Source organism: Magnolia sinica, chromosome 9, assembly GCF_029962835.1.
Source record: "Magnolia sinica isolate HGM2019 chromosome 9, MsV1, whole genome shotgun sequence".
NCBI classification, from domain to species: Eukaryota; Viridiplantae; Streptophyta; class Magnoliopsida; order Magnoliales; family Magnoliaceae; genus Magnolia; species Magnolia sinica.
Window position 1 is genome coordinate 3,848,137 of NC_080581.1, and position 7,073 is coordinate 3,855,209.

The following is a 7,073-nucleotide window of genomic DNA, read 5'->3' on the forward strand; positions in this document are numbered from 1 at the left end:
CACTAGTTATAAATAGGCCACATTATGAACATAGTAAATCCAAAACCTAATCATTGCCCATGAGAAATCTCACTACCAAATTCATTCAAAAAATACCCCGATTTTTCGAACAAGCTCTAGACTGCTCGTTGGCTAGCCACTAATTTTAAAACTACAGAGAAATGTTCGTCTTACTGGGCTCGACGTTCATCGCGGTAGTCGGACCTGGGTGCTGTCTAGAACTACTCAACTTGAGCTAAAGGATGAGTGTATGAGAAGTGCAAATACGTTAAAAGAATGAACTGAAACTTAAGTAAATTGGGTCATTCACTCTTATGCAAAGTTTAGGATTTCAGACCGTCGGTTTGCGACCAAACTTTACCCGTGAAGTAAGGATATTTTCTTGCTCATTCCGTATAGCCGTGGCCCCGATCGATTATCGGTGACTGTTGAACAGACTTCTAATCATATCTGTCGATCGGCGCATCCAAATGGCGGACCGATCATATACATATGTAGATCATCATTAGGGCCAACTATCCAACGGTGGGTGTTGACTCTTATGCCCCATAATGGGCCCTAGAGCTTACAAAGACGCTCTCATAGGTTTAGTATAGTAAAAATCTAGCCCTTGGGGCCATTTACACCAAATCTGACATTATAAAAGGGCCTCATTTGGGCACCCCCTCTCCCTATACGATTTTTCCCTAGAGAAAAGAAAGAGAGAAAGAGAGAAGAGAGAAAAGGGAGAAAGAAGAAAGGAAGAAAAGAGGAAGGGAGAGTGAAAAAGGGAGAGAGTGTTTGTGTGGGTGAGGAAAATCTTGATGCTTGTAGGGTTGGTATTTCCTCAACCAAACCGGTGGCTACTACAAAACCTCCACCAAACCCACCCATGCTAAGAAGCGGAGGTAAGAATGGTATATTTTTCCTTCAATAGAAGAACCTAATGCAGATTTCTAGACATTAATGTTGTCTTTCTTAATTTGATTTAGGAATTGGCGGTTTTACCCAAATCTCCAAACCCTAAGATCTCAAAGAATGAAAATCTCCTCTTAAGGTGCAGACTATTATCTTTAGGTGGCCTAACACCAATTTTATTACGAATCTAATGATCTTGATTGTTTGGATGCTATATTAGGAGAATCTAGAGGAACCCTAGGAATTGCATGTTTGTTAGAATTGTATGGAATTGTATGTTACTTCTCATATGATATTGTTCTTGCCTCTCACATGATTTTGTGTATGGATGATTGCAAGCTTATGTCTCGTTGGATTTTCCCTTATAGGGTTGCTTCATAGTATCTATGACTCATTACTCTTGTGCTTATGATTTCTTAAGATGATGAAAGTGCTTAACTTCCTCACCCACACACATAACTCACATGCACTTTGTTTCAAGATATTGTTAACCTTCTTGCTATGAGAATCTGAATTGTATGTTGAGAAGTATGAGATCATGATGTTGTTTATGCTGGATGATACATTGGTAGTTGGCATGCTATGAATCACTATTCAGACCCATGGGGAACATAAGGAGAGCGAAGGTGGTTCCGTTGGTAGGACTGCCTTGATGCTAAACCCATGGATTTGGGGGACTGCGTGTGAGCGGCAGTAGTTAGATTACATGGGTTGCTTACACGTGATGCTGTTCCACCACGTACTTGCCTGGACTCGTGCGGTTTAGCCTACTCTCTAGCCAATCATGATTGTTAACCTTGTTTACCCACATGTGTATGGAACCTGGAACACCCTACAACCGTTGTAGCCCATCGATAATCAAATTGAAATGGGTCCACTGCCTTGTGAGCCGGGCATGGTGGAATGAGATACTGTGGCTGAGCTGTCGGCCTACGCTGGGGTGCCGCGCTTCCCCATAGTGACCGCAAGTGATCCCTTTCCCTCGGCACTCCCCAGGTGCTTGAAGTCGGGGATGGAAAACTCGACGGGATCAAGGACCGCGGGGTCTTGGCCTCATACGTTGGGGGACCTTGGCCTCGCAAATAGTTCAGGACATTTGATACGTGGGGTGTATCAGATTCCCCAATCTGCTGGATGAATGGACTTAACTAAAAACCCAGTTAACATTACCATTGCATTGCATTAGCTAGGTTGGCGACTCGGCAGTTGAGGTCGCTCTGAGGGAGTGTTGACATACGCGATCATTAGATGGAGTCGCTCGAGGAAAAGTTGTGGCGAGGGCATACATCATATCATCCCCCATGCATGTGCATTAATAAGATTAATTAGGTGTTTTTAAACATCTACTTTTCATTAAATTCATACTATAACTGATGCTTGTTACAACTTAAGACTAATAGCACCCAATGAGTTGATCACTTACTCCCACTCTGGGACGGTGTTTTAAAATACCAACCAGACTCTTCCATAGTTACAGGTGATGAGGATTATGTGGAGCCTGACGATGCGAGCCTCGAGGAGGAGGACGAGTTCTCCTACTTCTAGCTGATGAGCGGGCCCTCATCGGACTAGTAGATGGCATGTTGGATCGCTGAGCAGTGGGCTCAGCTCTATTCTTTTTGGGCATCCTATTCTTTTTGTGATTTTTTTGGGTGACGCCATGTGCGACCCTTTATTTCTTTTGGACATGTATATGTGTGTGTGTATATATATATATATGTGTTAGTTCTCTTTCATTTCAGTTAACATGTGTGTTTGTGTTTCATGTTCCAGGAACTTCAGGCTACGCATTTAAACCTGATTAAATGCATGTTAATGAAAATAAGTTATAAGTGATACTCAGGAACTCGGGAGTCGAGTGTATGAGCGACCCCCGATTTCTAGGGCGTTACACACCTTGGCCTCATTAACGGATCAGAAGACAGTTCAGACTCCCTTGGAACTTAACATTCAATATGGCCATGACGATGGTGAACTCCTTGTGGAACCCACATTATACTATTGTTTGGTTGTGAGTCTGGTTTACTTAACAATGACTCGCCCTGATATTGCCTACGTAGTCCAAGTTGTCGGCTAATTTGTTTCTGTTCCTCGGACTCTTCATATGACTGCAGTATTGCGCATCTTACGGTACTTACGTAGAACTCTGGATCGATCTCTGTTCTTCTCCTCTACGACCCCTCTGGACCTTTATGCTTATTTAGATGCTGACTGGGACGATTGTACTCTCACACGCAGATCTACTATTGGCTACTGTATTTTTCTCGGCACTTCTCTCATCTCTTGTAAGTGTAAGAAGCAGTCCATTGTTTCCAAATCAAGCACGGAAGCCGAGTATAGAGCAATGTCAGTTGCTTGTAGTGAGATTATCTAGTTATGTAAACTTCTTTCTGACTTGGGCGTTCATCTACAAGATCCTACTCCACTCCATGTAGATAATCTGAGTGCTATTCAGATTGTCTCTAATCCGATTTTCCATGAACGGACAAAGCATATTGAAGTTGACTATCACTTCATCCACAAGAAGTTTTAGTCTCGGCTCATTTCGCTACTACATGTCGCATCCAATGATCAGATTGTAGACATTCTCATGAAGTCCCTCACTTCTGCACGTCACTCATTTTTAGTTAGCAAACTATTACTTGTCGATGACCAACATTAGTTTGACGTTGAGATGTTAGACAGGCCATATGCCTTATATAGCTAATTCTATAGATAGACGATATATAAGTAGAATATTTTGTATTTATCATTTTACCTTGTATAGTTGTTGTAAAGCCCTAGATATTCAACCCTTCAGGGTTGTCTCAAACACATAAAAAAACAAAAGAGAATCATTTTCCTCAAAGCCTTCATCGTTTTCTCTTTGTTTACAGAAACATGACCATTGAATATTTTCATTTTGAACCGTCCAGAAAATGACCGCAGCTGCTCATATAATTACTTGAGGGTAATATTTGGTTCGTGATACATAAAGTCAGAAATTTAATTTTGACAGTTTAATTTAAATAATTTGGATTTTTTGACGTATGATAGATCACACTCTGTGAGAGTATCAAAGTTATTCTAATTAGCAAGCGGCAAACTAGGGGAGCGGATTAGGTGCGGTTCTGGCCTCTTTTGAGACGGTCTGGCCCTTACCGTAAAGCCCAACTTGATTTACACATCTTATATCCACACTATCCATCGGTTCTTTCAGCTCATGCAATGCCCAAAAATTAAAAGGATTCAATTATCAGGTGGACTATTGTAACATTATGGATTTTCACTGTTTTGGATTCCCAAAATCCTTAAAATTTCTTTTATAAATTAACTTATAATATCACTTAAATGACCATTAGCACTCAATGTTAGTCTATATAGGGGTGGTACCAGTAAAGAACTACACAAGCCCGATTAATCAACTGTAGGAAACCACCGAATCCGCCGGATCATTTGAACATCAAGTTTAGCCCCATGATTTACTCACATAGGGCTCAAATCTAACCGACCCTTCGCTAACTAATCAAAACAAGCATGACTAAATTAAAGATCTAACCGGGGCAGAGTCAGTTAAGGCCCGGATCTTGAATAATAGACCAAATCAATCCCGTTACTCTTTTAGCCTAAAACAGACGATTTAGAGTAAACATGACCAAATCTCCACTTTTACTAGCTATAAATAAGCCTCACTATAAACATAGTTAATTCAAACCCTAATCATCACCCATGAGAAATTTCAATACCTAATTCATTCCAGAAATGCCCCGATTTTCCGAACAAGCTTTAAACCGCTTGTTGGTGAGCCACTAGTCCCAAAACTATAGAATAATGTCCGTCTTACTGGGCTTGATGTCCATCGCGGGAGTCGGACCTGGGTGTTGTCTAGAATCGCTCAACTTGAGCCAAAGGACGAGTACATGAGAAGTGCAAATACCCTAAATAAAGAATCTGAAACTTAAGTGAATTGGGTCGTCCACTCTTATGCGAAGTTGAGAGTTTCAGACCGTCGGTTTGCGACCAAACTTCACATGTAGAGTAAGGATATTTCCCTTCTTATATCCGTATAGCCGCGACCCCGATCGACCATCGGTGACTGTTGAACATACTTCTAATCATATCTGTAGATCATCATTAGGGCTAACTATCCTACAGTGTATATCGACATGTATGCCTTATAGTGGGCCCTAGAGGTTAGAAAGATCCTCCCATAGGGATAGTATAGTAAAAGCCTAGCCATTGGGGCCATTTACACCAGATCTAGCACTATAAAAGGGCCTCATTTGGGCACTCCCTCTCCCCATACGAATTTGTCCTAGGGAAGGAAAGAGAGAAGAGAGAAAAGGGAGAAAGAAGAAAGGAAGAAGAGAGGAAGGGAGAGTGAAGGAGAGTGAAGGTGGGCCATATATCAAACTGGGGCCCAAGGGAGTCTCAACTTGCAAAACTCTACCTCTCTCTCAAGAAAATCCATCATCCACAACCGGGAGAACCCCTCTCCGCCGATTGGGTAAGTAAATCTCTCATTTTTTTGAAACCCCTCTTGTTGAGGGAGGTTTTGCATGAGATTCTAACATGCAAATGCGCTTCCTCAGGATTCCGGCTAATCGACTCCAAGTTTAGCATTTCTAGGTCATTTCCAAGATCTCAACGAACCATAGGTGCAGACTATTGTTCTTAGGTGGACGAGCACCAATTTTAGTATGAGTTTAATGATTTTGCTTGCTTAGATGATGCATTTGGAGAATCTAGACAAACCTAGGGAAGACCCTACTCTTGATCCTATTGATTCACATGGAATGGTTATGGAATGTTGTTGCCTTTCATATGATTTGGTTTAAATGGATGATTGCATGTACTTGTCATGTTTGGTTCTCATATGATGTTGCCTCATAACATGTATGATCCATTAAATCTTGTATAATTTGGTTCTATTAGGTATAGGAAGTGCTTAGCTTCCTCACTAACCCACACAAAACACATGCACTCTTGTTTTATGATATTGGTAGCTTTGCTTGATAGGAAAATCTAAATTATATGTTGAGAAAATATGAAACATGATATTATTTTATGCTAGATGATAACCCTGCTAGTTGGCATGCTATAGATTACCATCAAATCCTTGGGTTGGTTAGGAATATGAGGAGAGTAAAGGTGGTCCCGTTGGTAGGACTGTCCTGAGGTTAAACCCACGGATTTGGGCAGGTGCGTGTGGGCGATAGTAGTTAGGCTACATGGGTCACTCGTACCCGATGTTGTCTGTCCCGTACTCGCCTAAACTCGTGCGGTCTAGCCAACTTACTGACCAACCTTATTCGTTAACCATGTTTGCTCACATATGCATGGAACCTGGAACACCCTTCAACCATTGGAGCCCATTGCCAACCATTTGAAATCGATCCACTGACTCGAGAGCTGGGCATGGTGGAATGGGACACTGTGTCCGAGCTGTCGGCCTACGCTGGGGTGACGTGCCTCCCTGTAGTGACTGCGAGTGATCCCACATTTCAGCACTGCTCATGTTCTTGAAGTCGGGGATGGGGGAACCCGACGGGATCAAGGATCACGAGGCTTTGGCCTCACACGTTGGGGGCCTTGGCCTCGCAACCAATTCAGGGCATTTATACATAGGGTGTATCAAATTCCTCAACCTGCTGGATGAATGGACCTAACTAAGAACTCGGATAACATGATCACATTGCATCGCACTAGCTAGGGTGGCGACTTGGCAGTCGAGGTTGTTTTGAGGGAGTGTTGGTCATACGCGATCGTTAGATGGAGTCGTTTGAGGAAGTGTTATGGCGAGGGCATGCATCATATCATCTATCATGCATACGCATTAATAAGATTAGTTAGGTGTTTATGAATGATTGTCTTTTATTAAACGCATAATATAATTGATGCCTGTTACAACTCAAGACTAATAGCACCCACTGAGTTGATCACTCACTCCCACTCTGGGACGGTGTTTTAAAACACCAACTAGACTCTCCCGTAGTTGCAGGTAACGAGGAGTATGAGGAGCCTGGTGGCACGAGCTTAGATGAGGAGGATGAGCTGTCCTATTTCCAGTTGATGGGCGGCTCTCCATCGGCTTGACAGGTGGGATTTGGATCGCTGAGTTGTGGACTCAGCTTTATTCTTTTGGACATATCATTCTTTTGTGATTTTGTTGGGCGACGCCATGTGCGACCCATTTA

The 7,073-nt window shown here is 42.4% G+C and overlaps 1 long non-coding RNA gene across 1 annotated transcript; it reads left to right on the plus strand.

Annotated features, from left to right (window-relative positions):
- Nucleotides 1-701: 701 nt before the first annotated feature.
- LOC131256105 (uncharacterized) lies at nucleotides 702-6,970 on the plus strand. Its single transcript, XR_009176593.1, has 3 exons — nucleotides 702-887; nucleotides 972-1,036; nucleotides 6,872-6,970. It is a non-coding gene; the product is annotated as an uncharacterized LOC131256105 (long non-coding RNA).
- The last annotated feature ends 103 nt before the right edge of the window (nucleotides 6,971-7,073 follow it).